The sequence below is a fragment of the Vicugna pacos genome, chromosome 12, assembly GCF_048564905.1.
Source record: "Vicugna pacos chromosome 12, VicPac4, whole genome shotgun sequence".
NCBI classification, from domain to species: domain Eukaryota; kingdom Metazoa; phylum Chordata; class Mammalia; order Artiodactyla; family Camelidae; genus Vicugna; species Vicugna pacos.
In genome coordinates, this window is record NC_132998.1 from 59,956,343 (window position 1) to 59,973,201 (window position 16,859).

Sequence of the window (16,859 nt, forward strand, 5' to 3'; positions counted from 1 at the left end):
TCAGAATGGTGGTTGCCTAGGGCCAAAGAGTGGAGTGGGGGCTGACTGCAAAGGTAACTATCAGGGAAATCTTTGGGACGGTGGAAATGTTTGAGTTTTTGTTTGTGGTGGGTACCTATTGAACTGAATGCTTAAAATAGATGCATTTTATTATCTATGCATCATATTGTAATAAAGTTGATTTTTAAAAATTTAATTGACCTTCTTTCTTACTTTTCTGGATTTTTCTTCAAGATGTGATTCTGCTGCCCACTCCTTCCTTCTAAAACATACTCTTTCTTTAACTTCCCTAAACCATCTCTCTTGATTTTCCTCCTCTTTCTCCAACCACCCTCCTTAAACACTTTCCAGACAGGTTTCACAATTTTGGCCAATTTCTTGAGTATTGGTGCTTCTCAGATTTCTGCAGTTCTCTCAACACACTCTCCTGGTTGACCTCCTTCACTTCCAGAGTCTTACCTAATAACCTCTGTCTTGGACCCAGATCTGTCCCCGAAGCCTCAGGTCCATGCTTTTCCCAAAGACAAGGGAAACAGCTCCACCTCAGATATACTATAGGTACCTCCAACTCCACATGCCTGTACTGGGCTCATCACCCACTCCCTAAACAAGTCTTAAGGCCCCTTTAATGACCACAGACCTCCAGTTGCTCCAGTAAGAAACCAGGAAGTCTTCCTAGATTCCTCCCACCTATTTGTTCCCCATCCACTGTTAAGTCTCGTGTATTCTATCTCCTGAGTCACTGATGAATTTGTCCCCTCTGTCCATCCCCACGGGCCCGGAAAGGCCCTCAGAAATTCTCTTTCCTAGTCTTCTGCTGTAACTTCCAAACTAGTCTCCCAATCTCCAGCCTTTCTCCCTCCAGCACACATTCCTAAGCACAGTGTGGGGTCTGGACAAAGAACAGACACATAGGTCAAAGAAATCGAAGAGAGAGTCCAGGAAAAGGCCCACAAAAATACAGTCAATTGATTTTTCATGAAGGGTAATTCAGTAGAGAAAGTATAGTCTTTTCAGCAAATTGTACTGAAACATCTGGACACCCATATGCAAAAAACAACCACCACCACTTCAACCTATACCTCATATCAACTACAAAATTTAACTCAAAATGGATGGCAGACTTAAATGTAAAACATAAAACTATAAGACAGAGGAAAACATAGGAGAAAATCTTCATGACTTTGGATTAGGCAAAGAATTCTTAGATACAACTCTATAAGGAGGACTTAAAAATGAAAAATTGGACTTTATCAAGATTTAAAACTTGTTTTGCAAAAAGAATGAAATAAGCCATAGACTTGGAGAAAATATCTGTAAATCACATATATAACAAAAACTGGTATTCACAAAGCCAAACACACACAGCACAAGCTAAAATAAGTGAGACTACATCAAACTAAAAAGCTTCTTCTGCACAGCAAAGGAAACCATCAACAAAATGAAAAAGCAACCTACCAAATGGAGAAAATATTTGCAAATCATATATCTAATAAAGGATTAATGTCCAAAATATATAAAGAACTCATACAACTCAATAGCAAAACCAAAAAACAATCTGATTAAAAAAGGGGCAGAAGACCTAAACAGACATTTTTCCAAAGACATACCAATGGTCAACAGGTACATGAAAATGTGCTCAGCGCCATTAACCGTCAGGGAAGTGCCAATCAAAACCACAGTGAGATACCATCTCACACCTACTAGAACGGCTATCATCAAAAGACCATAAATAACAAACATCGGCGAGAATGTGGAGAAAAGGGAACGCTCATGCACCACTGATGAGAATATAAATTTGGTACAGCCAGTATGGAAAACAGTATAGAAGTTCCTCAAAAAACTAAAACTAGAGCTACCATATGATCTAGCAAGTCTACTTCTCAGTGGTTATCTGAAAGAATAAACCCTAACTCAAAAAGATATCTGCACCCCCATGTTCATTGCAGCATTATTTACAACAGTCAAGACACATTAACAACCAGTGTCCATTCATGGATGGATGAATGAATAAAGAATATGTGTTTTTTACATACAACTCAGTATTATTTAGCCATAAAAAAAAGACAATCCTGCCACTTGTGACAATATGGATGGACCCTGAGAGCTTTATCCCAAGTGAAATAAGTCAGACAAAGTTAATTACATTATGATCTCACTTATAGATGGAATCTAAAACAAATAAGCAAAACACTCATAAATATAGATAACAGATTGGTGGTTGCCAGAGGTGGGGGTATGGGAGATGGGTGAATGGGTGAAAGCGGTGAAAAGGTTCAAACTTCCAGTTATAAAATAAATAAGTCACGGGGGTTATAATGTATAGTATGGTGACAACAGTTAATAATACTGTACTGTATATTTGAAAGTTGCTAACAGAACAGATCTTAAAAGTTCTCATCACAAGAAAAAATGTGTAACTGTGTGTGGTGATGCATGTTAACCAGACTTACTGTGGTGATTTTTTCACAATATATACATTATATGGAAGCATTATGTTACGTACCTGAAACTAATATAATGTTATATGTCAATTACACTGCAATAAAAATAAACCCTGATTCCAGAATATAGAAAGGACTTCTACCTCAAAACTGTATAAAACAGAGGACAGTATGGAGGTTCCTTAAAAAATTAAAAATAGACTTACCATATGATCCAACAATCTCATCCTGGGCATATACCCAGAGAAAACTATAATTTGAAAAGACACATGTACCCCAATGTTCATAGCAGCACTATTTACAATAGCCAAGACATGGAAGCAACCTAGATGTCCATCCACAGATGAATGGATGAAGAAGATGTGGGGTGTGTGTATGTGTGTGTATGTATACAATGGACTATCACTCAGCCATAAAAAATAATGAAATAATGTCATTCGCAGAAACATGAATGGACCTAAAGATTATCAAATTGAGTGAAGTAAGTCAGACAGAGAAAGACAAATATCATATGATATCTCTTATATGTGGAACCTAAAAAAAATTATACAAATTCTACCTACAAACCAAAAATAGATTCATGGACACAGAAAAAAAACTGCACTTACCAAAGGGGAAAGGAGGGGAGGGATAAGTTAGATAAATTAGGGATTGGGGATTAACAGACACATGTTACTATATATAAAACAGATAACAAGGACCTACAATACAGCATAGGAAACTATATTCAATTTCTTGTAATAATATATAATGGAAAAAGATCCTAAAAGAATATATATGTATGTATGTATACATATAACTGAATCACTTTGCTGTACACCTGAAAATAACATTGTTAATCAACTACACTTCAATTAAAAAAAAAAACCTGAACAAAACAAAGCAAACAATGCAATTGTTCAAAATGCGTAAAAGATCTGGAAACCTCACCAAAAAAGACAAATGGCAAATAAGCATAAGAAGAGACTCAACATCACCAGACACTAGGAAACGCAAATTAAAACCACAATGAGATAATCACTACACACCCATGAGAATGGAGGGGAAAAACTGACAATACTGAGTGCTGGTGAGAATGTGTAACGATTGGAACCTTCATACACTAAGAATGCAAAATGTACAACCACTATGAAAAAGTTTGGCAAGTTTCTTATAAACTAAACATACACTTACTTTATGACTCAGCAATCCTGCTTCTCGATATTTACCCCGGAGAGATGAAAACTTACATTCACACAAAAACCTATGCAAGAATGTTTGCTGCAGCATTATTCATAATCACCAAAAACTAGAAACTGGAATTAGTGTACTTTTTTCTCTATCAAATACGTTTAAGTGTGGCAAAATACGCATGACATAAAATTAAACATCTTAACGACTTCCACGTGAACAGTTCAGTAGATACATTCACACTGTTGCGCAACCAACGTCCAGAACACGTTTCATCTAGCAAATCTAAAACTTTTAGCTTTGGGGGAACTGCCATACCGTTTTCGACAATGGCTGCACCACTTCACATGCCCAGTAGCAGTGCAAAAGTGTTCAAATTTCTCGATATCCTCACCAACACGTGTTTTCTGCTGTCGTTCTGATTTGCACTTCGCTAATGATGAGTGGTGTTGAGCACCCTTTCACGTGCTTGTTGGCCATTTGTAGATCTTCTTTGGAGAAATACCTATTTAAGTCCTTGGCCCATTTTTTAAATCAGGTTATTGGGGGTTTGAGGTTGATTTGTACGAGTTCTTTACATATTTCGAATATTAACCCCTTATCAGATACATGATTTGAAACTATTTTCTCCCATTCTGCAGGTTGCCTTTTCACTCTGTTGACTGTGTCCTTTGACGAACAGAAATCTTTAATTTTGATGTAACCCAGATTATAGATGTCTACTTTCGTTGCCTGTGCTTTTGGTCCAAGAAATCATTGCCAAGTCCAATGGCATGAAGTTTTTCTCTGATGTTTTCTCCTAAGAGTTTTATAGTCTTAATTCTTAGGTCTTTCAAATTAGATCACTTGGGAATTTATAGTTAGATCTTTGAGGTCTCTTAGGTCTTTGCTTCACTCTGAGTTAAATTTTGTACATGATGTAAAGGTAAGGGTCCAACTTCATGTTTTTGTATATAGCTAACCAATTTTCCCAGCACTATTTGTTGAAAAGACTCCTTCCCCCACAAAATGGTCTCAGCATCCTTGTTGCAAGTCATTTGATCATACATGCAAGGGTTTATTTCTGGACTCTATTCTGTTGGGGAGTTAGTGTCTAATGGGTACAGAGTTTTAGTTTGGGAAGGTGAAAAAGCTCTGGCGATAGATGGAAACAATAGCTGTATAACAATGTGAATGTACTTAATGGCACAGAACTCTATACTTTAAAATGGTAAATTTTATGTTATATGTTTTTTACCACAATTTAAAAAAAATTTTAATGAAATAAAGACATTCTCAGAGAAGCAAAAGCAGGGATAATTTGTAACCAGCAGACACTTGTTATTCTAAGAAATGAGAAAGGAAATTCTTCAGACTGGAAGGAGAAATGAAAATTCAGATCTATGGAAAGGAAAGAATCACACTAAAAATGGCAAATATGTGGGTAAATATAAAATACTATTGTTCTTTTTTTTCTTAAATTTTTAAAAAAGTCAATTGACTTTTTAAACTAAAAGTAACAGTGTATTGTGAAATTTATATCATTTATAGAAGTAAAATAAATGACAACAGTACAAAGGACAATAGAGGTATAGACACAATGATATTGTTGTAAAGATTTTCATTAAATATGAACCAGTTGTGATAAATTAAGGACAGATATGTAATCCCTAAAGTAACCACATGAAAAACGACCAAAGAACTGGCTAAAAGTCACCAGAAGAAAAAGAATGAATTACTTTAAAATGTTCAATTAACCGAAACAATACAGGAAAGGCAAAATAAAGGAACAAAAAGCAGAGAGGGACAAAGAGAAAACAAATATCTAGATGGCAGACTAAAATACAATCAGTAATTACATTACAGGGAAGTGGAATAAACATCCAATAAAATTGATAAATCTCTGATTAATTAGAGAGAGAAAATAAATCACCAACATCAGGAATAAAAGAGAGGACATCCCTACAAAACCTACAGAATAATAAGATAAAATTTTGAATAACTTTATGCCAATATATTTAACAACTTAAATGAAATGGACAAGCTTCTTGAAAATGCAATTTACTAAAATATAAGAAAATATAAAAATATATAAACAGTCCATCATCTATAATACAGAAACTGAATTCATAATTAACAAACTTCCCACTAGAAAACTCCAGGCCCAGATGGCTTCACTGGTGAATTACACCAAACATTTAAGATATAACACCAGTCTTACACAAATTCCTCAAAAAGAGAGAAGGGAATACTTCTCAGCTTGTTTTATGTGACCAGCATAATTCTGATATCAAAACCTAACACTATGTAAGAAGAAAACTGCAGATAATACCATTCATGAACACAGACAAAAAATTAGTAAATTAAAAAATATTATTAGTGAGTTTTAGTTGAATCAGCAATGTATAAAAATGATAATCATATCCATGTGGAATTTATACCAGTTATTTAAAGTTTGTTCAACTTTGCAAACTTAGGGTAGGCAAAAATTTCTTAGAACACAAAAAGCATTGATCATAAAAGAAAAACTGAATAAACTAGACTTCAATCAAAATAAAAATTTTATGCCCATCAAAAAAAAAAGGTTAAGTCTTAGATTGGGAGAAAATATTCACAATACATGCATATGACAAGGGACTTACATTCATATTACATTTTAAAAATTCATATAACTCAATAATAAAAAAAGACAACCCAATTTATAAAAATGGGCAAAAGACTTGGACACTTTACAAATGAAGGTATACAAATGGTCAAAAAACACATTAAAAGATACTCAACACCATTAGTAATTCTGAAAATGCAAATTAAAACCACTACGCGATTCCTCTACCTGCCCAGTAGAATGGCCAACAGTAAAAGGACTGACAAGACCAAGTATTGTCAAGGACATGGAGCAGCAGGAACTCTCACCCCGAGCTGGGGGAACTGGAAATGCTGTAATCACTTCGGCAGTTTCCTACTTTCCACACCACTCAGCACACCCACTTCCAGATATTCACCCAAGAGAAAGAGAAACCTCTGTCCATACAAAGCCCTTCATGTGAACGTGGATAGCTTTATCACAATAGCCAAATTGTGGAAACAGCCCAACAAATGGTGACTGTATAACCAGTCTGTGATCCACGCATACGGTGCGTCATTACTCAGCAATCAAAAGGAACAAAGCACTGATACACATGACATGGCTGAATCGCAAAAGCGTTATGCTGAAAGAAGCCAGATGTAAAAGACTAAACACTGTATGAAATGCCATAATATAGGGACAGACAGATGATAGTGATTTCCACAGAGGAGCTTTGAGGGGTGATGGAAATGATTCTGGTGGTGGTTATACAACTGTATACATCTGTCAAAACCCATTGAACTATAGATTTTAAATGGATGAACTTTACTATGTATAAATTATACCTCAATAAAGTTGATTTCTTTAATGCTACATGAGACACCAGTTCATATCCACCAGAAAGGCTAAAATGAAAACACTAACAACAATACCAAATGTTAGCAAGGATATAAAGCAACTGAAACTCTCATACAAAGCTGGTAGACAGTAGAACAGTAAAACCATCTTAGAAGAAGGTTTGGCCATTTCTTATAAAGTTAATCATATGCTTTCCTTATGACCCAGTAATTCTAACTCCGGTATTTATTCAAGTAAATGAAAACATTAGTCCACAAAAAGAATGTTTGCAGCAGCTTTCTTCACAGTAGCCAAAAACTGGGAACAATTCAATTGTCCATCAATGGGTGAATGGGTAAACAAATTGGTACAATGAAATACTACACAACAATAAAAATGAATGATGTACTGATACTTCCGCGAATATGGCTAAAACTGAAAAACATTATGCTGTGTGAAAGAAAACTCAAAAGAGTACATTCTTCATGATTCTACTTACATGAAGTTCTGGAACAGGTAAAACTAACTGATGATTATAGAAATCATTACAGTGGTTGCCTATAGAGTGCAGAGTAGGGATATTATATATAAATTATACCTCAAGTACGAAATTTGCAGATTCTAACTACTGTTTATAAAATAGATACACAATAAGCTCCTTCTGTATAGCTCAGGGAACTATATTCAATATCCTGTAGTAAACTATAATGAAAAAGAACACGGAAATGGATATACATATGTGTATGTATGAGTGAAACATGATGCTGTACACCAGAAATTGACACAATATTGTAAACTGACTATCCTTCAATTAAAAATTTTTTAATAAATTATACTTCAGTTTTTTTAAAAAAGCTTAAAGAGGGACTAAGTTAGTATACAAAAGGCATGTCATCAGATCCTGTACACTTGCAATGCGGGTGGGAGGAGATTTGACTTTTAGCTCACAAGCCCAAGAAGCAAAGAACAGAAAATAATCAGTCAACTCTGTAGCCAAAAGAGTGAAAAAAATCAGCTCTTCAGACTTTAAGAGTAGTTCTAGGTTTATAGCAAAATTGAGAGGGAGGTGTAGCAATTTCCTATACACCCTTTGCTACTACACATGCGTAGCTTTCCCCATCATCAACATCCCCCACCAGAGTGGTATACTTGGCTCCACTTTGGGTTTCTGTTTTTTGTTTTTTTAATGGAAGTACTGGGGATTGAACCCAGGACCTCATGCTCGCTAAGCACGCGCTCTACCACTGAGCTATACCCTCCTTCAGAGTGGTACATTCGTTATAACCAACGAATCTACATCGATACATTGTCACTTGAAGTTCATAGTTTACATGAAAGTTCACTCTAGGTGTTGTACAGTCTATGAGTTTGGACAAATGTATAATGACACGTATCCACCATTTCCATGTCATACAGTGTTTTCACTGCCCTAAAAACCCCCCATGCTCTGTCTGCTCATCCCTCCCTCCCCACAACCCCTGACAACCACTGATCTTTTCATTGTCTCCATAGTTTTGCCTTTTCCAGAACGTCATATAGGTGGAATCATACTGTACCTAGCCTTTTCAGGTTGGTATCTTTCACTGGGTAAAATGCATTTAAGGTTCCTCCATGTCTTCTCATGACTTGATAGCACATTTATTTTTAGCACTGAATGGTCTTCCATTGTCTGGAGGTACCAGTTTTTATTTATTCATTCACCTACTGAATGACATCTTGGTTGCTTCCAAGTTAAGGCAATTATGAATTAAGCTGCTATAAACATTGTGTTTAGGTTTTTGTGTGAACATAAGTTTTCGACTCCTTTGGATAAATACCAAGGAGCTAAACTGGCGGATCATACGGTAAGATTATGCTTAGTTTGATGAGAAATTACCAATCTGTCTTCCAAAGTGGCTGTACCACTTTGCATTCCTATCAGCAAATTTCCTGTTGCTCTACATCCTCGTTAGCATTTGGTGTCATCCAGGTTCCAGAGTTTGGCCATTCTAACAGTGTGTAGTACTATCTTATTGTCATATTAATTTGCATTTTCCTGGTCACACAAGATGTGGAACATCTTTTCATATGCTTATCTGCGATCTGTATATGTTCTTTGGAGAAGTGTCTGTTAAGATCTTTGGTTCATTTTACCATCGAGATGTGTCCTTATTATTGCATTTTAAGAGTTCTTTGTACATTTTGGATAACAATCTTTTATCAAGTATGTCTTTTGCAAATATTTTCTCCCAGTCTCTGGCTTGTCTTTTCATTCTCTTGACAATATTTTTGCAGAGCAGAAATTTTTAATTTTAATGAAGCCCAGCTAATCAGTTCTTTCTTTCAAGATCGTGGCTTTGGTGCTGTATCTAAAACGTCATTGCCAAAAACCAAGGTCACCTAGATTTTCTCTTATGTTATCTTCTATACATAGTTCTGTATAGAATACAGTTTTGTGTTTTACATTTAGGTATATGATCCATTTTGAGCTAATTTTTGCAAAGGGTGTATGCTCTGCCTAGATTCATTCTTTTGTATGTCAGCGTCCAGGTTGTTCCAGCACCATTGTATTGCCTTTGCTCCTTGGTCAAACGTCAGTTGACTATTTGGATACGGGTCTATTTCCAGGCTCTCCATTCTGTTTCATTGCTCTGTCTATTCTGTCACCAGCACTATACTGTCTTGATTACTGTAGCTTTATATAAAGTTCGTTAGATTATACTCTCTTTTAAAAAACCAGAGTTGTGGAGGTTGGTTGGAAGTGGGTTAAGACCAAGGCTGCCTCTGTCTATTTCCCTCAGTGCTCAGTTTTAAGCATCTAAAGGCAAAGGCCTTTTAGCAATCTACCAATCACCCTTCTTACTGGTCATGCTGGAATTTCTACCAGATGTTTTTTTCATAAGTAACACCTAACGGTCCAAGTGTCAGATCAGTGATTAGTCACATTAATCAATATTGAGATTTATAAATGTTAGCTACTATATATAAAAATCGTTTTTTAAAAAGTTTAAAAATATTGAATGTATTTATCACAGGAAACTAGTGACATTTTCAGATTTACTCGTCATCGGTGGAAGAATATGCACTTACAATTCAATTTGTTACATAAGACCCACACTTCTACTTTGTACCACCCTTTCTGAGATGCCAAGATTGTATTAAATGAACCATTACTGTTGGTGTCCCCACAGCACCACATCATATTTAGAAAGAGAGGCTACAACATCACCATGGATTCATAAATGCTTATCTCCTGTCCTGCAGGAGGGAGTGGACAATTTTTTTTTAAGTCAACTAAGTCACTTTGTAGTTGACTTCAAGGTGACCAGCTGAAGTGAGCAAAAAGCATGGTGGATTTTCATGAGGATTTAAAAAATATTCAAAGGCACCTGGCATAAGTAACTGTTCATTAAATATTCACAGACTCAACCTGGATCGATCAACAATGTGAAAAGTGTGGTTTAGTGAAAAGTTTTTTGGCACCACCAGGCCTGGTTTACTTAACTTTCCTAAGCTTCACTCTTCTCATTTCTAAAATAAAAACCCCTCTTGCCTTTCAAGTTTATGAAGAAAAACAAGATTACAAGGTTATAAACAAGGTTACAAGTGGTAACATTTAGCCCAGAAAATACCTAGCACACATCACAGACATTACAAAGCACTTGCCCCTCTTCCCTTTCACAGGTTGATGAGGGACTGAAAAAAAATAGCATCTCTCAGACTATCTGTAAGTGTTTGTGGTCTTGGACTGCCACCTGTGTAGACCTCGCTGCAGGCATTAGTAAATATACCCCTCAAAAATGAGCAGTGGATGAGCACCTGCCAATTAACTGTACACTTAGAAATGTCATCACCAAATTAACTGCCATTATTCTGCAAATAAACAATTTCAGTCCCTTTAACTGATATTTCAAATCCCTACTTACATTTCTCATGTTCTTTCCAATAATTTGCTAGGAGGTGAACCTGTCAATGGGAAGGACAAAAATTATTATTTATCATGGATGCCCTCAAAATAATTACTTAGAAAACCCAAAATACTTAGTTGGAATTTTCAGAATTCAATCAACCTTCTATCCAACTACCTCCCAGTTTCAACTTCACCTAAAGGACTCCTCATAGTTGGACCAGCCCAAATCAGTAAACATTTAAAAAGTAGTAATAGTTAAAAACGCTGTGTCCTGGTGATCCGAGTTGCTGGGACACAGTTGCTGGGAGTTGGGAAGGGACAAGCAGATCCAGCACAAGTATTGCTTTAAACTAGCAGCTCAGAGTATGTCTGAGTTTCAGTGCTTTATGCTCATCCAAAGCAGTTATCCTAAAAATCTTTGATTTATTCAACATTAATGCCCTGCCACTGCTCCCTGATTTTATTAAATTCCCTAGGACAGTTTCTTCGTCTGTAAGGGGAAGCTAATAAAAACGCTTCCTCGGTGGGTTGTGAGGCATTATCTATGATAACGTATTTGAAAGTGCTTTACACTTTGCAAAGCACTACTTACATATGAGTTATTAGTTTTCCTAAGTCCAGCCATTTTTACGTCGGAGGAAAGGGTGGCCTATGAAGAGCAAACGTCTTCCCGAGGTCTTACAGCGAACCGGGCAGAGCTCGCTCAGTCATCCACCCTTCACACCCTTCCCAATCTTCAAAGCCTGGTTCGGGTCCACGTTTTCCTCAGCCTAGCGCGGTGGCCAAGAGCCAAACGGCCCAGGTTCGTATCCCAGCTCTGCCTCTTTCACAATCCGAGGACACATGCTGTGCCTTGTGTGCCCCAGCTGCCACCGCGAGAAGGAAGGGGTGGTGACCGCGCCCGGCCAGCCTGGGTGCTTAATGGCAGTTAACCTCTGTCAGCCCAGGGATCACTCCCCTCCCTGTTTCCTCCCCGTGCTGGGGAGTCAAGGCCGGGATACTTTGAGGGCTCGCTGCGTGCCAGGCACTGCTAGTTGCTCTGGCGGAGCGCAGACCCCCTCGTCAGCCCAAGACAAGGTGGGGGGGGGGGGTCGCGCCACCCCGGGCGGGTATCCTAGCTCAGGCAGCGCTCAGCTCAGTATTCCCTCCTCTCGCTGTCCGCGACGCCCCCAGCGCTCCCTCCCTATACAGTGGTCACTGACCCCCCACCCCAAACTGGACCCCGCTGTCCAGAAGGCCGGGTAAGCCCGCGCCCCTGCTCCTCGCTCCGGTCGGGCTCCCACAGCAGGAGCTGCGGCCTTCCAGCTGGCGGACGGGGGAGAGGTGGGCGGAGGCGCGGGGAGCGCGCGCCGAGGGGCGGGCCGCGGGGCGGGGCGACCGGCGGTTGGCGCTCGGAACCGGCGCGCTCCGCCCGGCCACGTGACTCACGAGCGCCGGGGCTCGCCCCGCCCCCCGGCCCTCCGGGGATGGGGGCGGGGCAGGCATTGAGATCTGTACCCTCGGCTGGCATCCCCGCCCCTTACCAGGTGAGAGCCAGGGTTGAGACTTATCTGTTATCACCCAATTTTGCAGTTGAGGCCAGCTGAGGCCTGCCCAGAGTCATGGGTGGTAGGTCGGGTGTCGAGGCCGGGAAGTTTTAGTCTCCTTTCCTTTGGATTTTGTTGGAACCGAAGCTCCATGAAGGCAGGAATTGTGCTGTCCTCTTGGTCACTGTTGTGCCCAGAGCACAGTGGGAACGCAGTAAATCATTTGAATGAATAACTCTTACCCCAGCCCTCCTCTAACTCTCTAACCTCAACAGGAGTCAGTCTGCCCTCTCCCCCAAGATCTTCCAAAACAGTTAGGGGAAGGCCCGACAGGGGTTATAGGAGATGGGAAAAAAAGGAGCATCCAGCCTGCATATCACTGGTGCAGAGGAGTTAATCCAATTCATGGGATAGGTTGAGAGAGACCAGCTAGGCTTCAGTGGAGTCCAGCGGAGGGATGATGGTGGCCTGGATTTAAGGAGTAGCAGTAGGGATAGAAAGACGGGGAAATACTCGAGGTGGGTTTTGGAAAATTAAAGGGATTTGCTGATGGATTGAAAGTAGCGGGGAATCAAGAAGAATTTCCTGAGCAGCTGATGCTCCTGGGTACTGAAATGGGGAAGCTCTAAGAGAAACAGGTTTGGGGTAAAGGAATTAAGTGTTTGGCTTTGCGGTTTATGATGTAATGTCAGTTATCTCTACAGATGGATATATGAATCCGCAGCTCAGAGGACAAACACATGGGCTGAAGATGTGAATCTGGGACTTTATAAGTAGTATTTACAGCAGTAAGAATGAAAGACCTCGCTTATGGGGAGCAATAAAGAGAAAAGAAGCAGGTCCACGACAGAGCCCCGGAGATCGCCAGTACTTAAGAGTTCAGGTAGAAGAGGAAGGTCCTGCGAAGGAGAGAGGATTGGCCAGAGAGGCATAAGGAAAACCAAGAGGGACCCAGAAAGGACTGTTTCAGGAAGCACGGAGTCATTGTTATGTCAGATGCCACTGAGAGAAGAGGGGTGTGGCTTGCTTTCATCAGAGAAGCTGTACTTGAAATTGACAGAGCAGTTTTGGTGGAGTGTGGGGACAGATGGAGAAGTAGAAGCAGAGGTAGTGTGTGCAGACAGTCCTTTCAAGAGACTGGGGTAGGGAGGAATAGCACAATGGCAGGGGACTGAGGGGGTGGGCTCAAAGGACTTATTTGTACAGAACGGGTGATATAAGAGCACATTTGTGCTGCTACTGGGAATGATCCAATAGACAGCAAGAGAGCAATGATCCCAGAGAGAAAGAGGGGCAGTGACTTACCGAGGGAAGGCTTCAAAAAGAGGGGCGCCTATGAGGTCTGTGTGTAAATGTGTGGCTCAGACCAGCTAATGCTACAACATCAGCCCTGGGACCAGGAGCTCCGCAGCAGAAGGAACTGCCACACTGTTCCAGGGTAGGCACTGTTGCTTAGCAACCTGTCTTTAATAAGATGTTTCAACTGAATTCCTAATCAACGGCCATTTCAACTTATGCTAACAGTTCCTGTCACTGGGGTCTTATCTCTGCTTCCTTCCCTCCCCCAAAGGCTGGTACTTCTGTTTCTTTTGTTGAACTGCCGTGAAACTGAAAAGCTCAGGTTTCTACTTTCTTGTACTATTGATGATATATGCATTGAGATGTGAAAAACAATACATCACAGAGAAGATGGATTTAGGGGTTCTGATTCTATCTTAAAGGGAGGTGATCAAAAATTTCAGGATTTAGATCTCCAGTTCAGGGCTCTCTGATGAGCTCCAACTGCTGTCCTGCCCTCTTGGAGACATCTCAGACCAAGCAGAATTCTTAACTCCCTCTACTCAACCACCCAGGCTCATTCATTCCTTGTTTTTTATTTTTATCACTACAGAATGTGGTCCCACCGTCTCCCCATCTGACATGTTCACCCAGAGTCATTCTGGATTCCTCCCTCTTCCAAACCCACCCTGTACCATTCATTACTGCCCTGGTCCAAACCACCATTCCCCTAGATCAGTACAAGAGCCTTCTAACTGGTCTCCCCGATGCTTCTCTTGACCTCTCTCCAGTCTATTTTCCATGCAGCAGCCAGAGAGCGATCTCTTAAAACACAATCTAAACAATTTCCTCCCCTGCTTAAAACCTTAAAGGTTTTCCATTACATTCTCCTGCCAACTGGTGCTGTTCACCTCCCTCCCTAAATTTTGTCTCTGCCTGGAATGACCTTCCCCCAACAGCCCCCTTCTCCTCACTGACTCCTCATCCTGCAAGTCGAGGATGTTTGTTTTCTGCACAGCACGCCTTCTCCCTACGTCCCCTGTGCAGGTGCTTCCTTTCCTGTTCTCCATCACAGTGCCCTGCCAAGTTCCTTCTCAGTTGGGACTAGGTGTTTGTCAGTTTCCACTGTCTCCAGGCAGGAGGCAGTAAACTCCATGAGGACAGAGCTGTTCACCTGTATCTCCTCAGAATCCAGGACCGACCCTGGCACAGAGTAGGCACTAAATAAATATTTGATAAACAAGATGATTTGTTTGCCTTAAGCAGATTCTCTGCCTGTGAAATTCATTGTTGTGCATTTATAAAAATTAATAAAAGATTAACAACTCACAAAGGTTATTCCTCTTGGCTGGTTTACTTTTCCAGTTTCTGCCACCCAGTATCTAACAGGATAATAATAACTACCATTCCCAGTGCCCAGTATGTGGCAGCCACTGCACACTTATTATTTCTAATTCTTACAACAACCCAACGAGGTGGTCCTATTACTCACAACCTAGACTCCCGTCTGCTTATCACACTTGATGTTGAATCCAGTATGGAGGCTTCTCAAAAAAACGAAAAGTAGAGATACCATATGACCCAGCAATTCTACTCCTGGGTACCCATCTGAAAAAAAAAATGAAAACACTAATTAAAAAGATACATGCACCCTGGTGTTCACAGCAGCAACCTAAGTGTCCATCAACAGATAAGGGTGGGGCTATGGCTCAGTGGTAGAGCGCCTGCTTAGCATGCACAAGATCTTAAGTTCAATCCCCAGTATCTCCATCAAAAAACAAACAAATAAATAAATAAAAATAAATAAACCTAATTACCCCCCCAAAAAAGATAAGGAAGATGTGGTGTATATATATATATATAAATATATATTCAGCCATTAAAAAGAATGAAATTTTGCCATTTGCAACAACATGAATAGACTTGGAGGATATTACACTAAGTGAAATAAATCAGAGAAAGACAAATACTGTATGATATCACTTATATGTGGAATCTAAAAAGTAATAAACTAGTGAATATAACAAAAATAGATTCAGATATAGAAAACAAAATAGTGGTTACCAGCAGGGAGTTTTGTCTTTTTCAGCACATGACTTGACAGACAGTCGCTACCTTTTTTTGATATTTTTAAAGCATTAAATTTAAACATTAAAACTATTCTGCCAAATGTTGGCAAGGATGTAGAGAAAAGGGAACACTCGTACACTGCTGGTGAGAATGTAAATTGCTGCAGCCACTGGAAAAGCATGGAGGTTTCTCAAAAAGTTAAAAATAGAACTACTTATGTGATCCAGCAATTCCATGCCTGGGTATATATCCAAAAGAAACAAAAACACTAATTTGAAAAGATAAATGCACCCCAATGTTCATAGCAGCATTATTTATAATTGCCAAGATAGAAGGCAACCTAAGTGTTTATCAACAGATGAATGGATAAAGAAAATGTACTATGTATGTATACACACACACACACAATGGAGTACTACTCAGCCATAAAAAAGAACTAAATTTTGCCATTTGCAGCAACATGGTTGGACTTGGAGGATATCATGCTAAGTGAAGTAAGTCAGCCAAAGAAAGACAAATACTATATGATATCACTTATACGTGGAGTTGAAAAAATACAACAAACCTGTGAATATAACAAAAAAGAAGCAAACTCACAGATATAGAGAACAAACTAGTGGTTACCAGTGGGGAGAGGGAAGAGGGGAGGGGCAAGATAGGGGTAGGAGATTAAGAGGTACAAACTACTATGTATAAAATAAAGAAGCTGCGAGTATATATTGTACAACACAGGGAATATAGCCAATATTCCATAATAACAATAAATGGAATATAACTTTAAAATTATACTATGTTGTACACCTGAAACATATGATACTGTATATTAACTGTACCTTGATTTGAAAAAAAACTTTGTTGAAGAAACAGAAAAAAAAAAAAAGCAGAAGCCTGTTGTAATCCTTGAAGTCTTATTAGCTAGCTCTTCAGTCACTGAGCACCTAGTGTATACTAGGCTCTGCTCTTGCCTCTGTAAATACAGCAGACAGCAAGACAGACTTAATTCCCAGCCCTCATGGAGCTTACATTCCAGTGGTGGGAGATGGGCAATAAACAAGTAAACAGATGAATGAGATAATTTCAAACAGAAAAAAGCACTATGA

General features: G+C 39.4%; 2 long non-coding RNA genes across 3 annotated transcripts in view; one reads left to right on the forward strand and one right to left on the reverse strand.

Annotated features, from left to right (window-relative positions):
* The window catches only part of LOC140700289 (uncharacterized), a 38,963-nt gene extending 26,796 nt beyond the window's left edge, over positions 1-12,167 (reverse strand). The window contains exons 1-2 of the long non-coding RNA XR_012078674.1: positions 11,478-12,167; positions 10,902-10,941 (exon numbers count right to left, since the gene is read on the reverse strand). This is a non-coding gene — a long non-coding RNA (uncharacterized lncRNA). The remainder of the gene's footprint in view (positions 1-10,901; positions 10,942-11,477) is intronic.
* Positions 12,168-12,335: 168 nt separating this feature from the next.
* Positions 12,336-14,105, forward strand: LOC140700288 (uncharacterized). Of its 2 annotated transcripts, none has more exons than XR_012078672.1 (2): positions 12,336-12,411; positions 13,116-14,105. It is a non-coding gene; the product is annotated as an uncharacterized lncRNA (long non-coding RNA). The 2 variants fall into 2 exon arrangements; XR_012078671.1 differs by having other exon boundaries at positions 12,340-12,411; positions 13,104-14,105.
* The last annotated feature ends 2,754 nt before the right edge of the window (positions 14,106-16,859 follow it).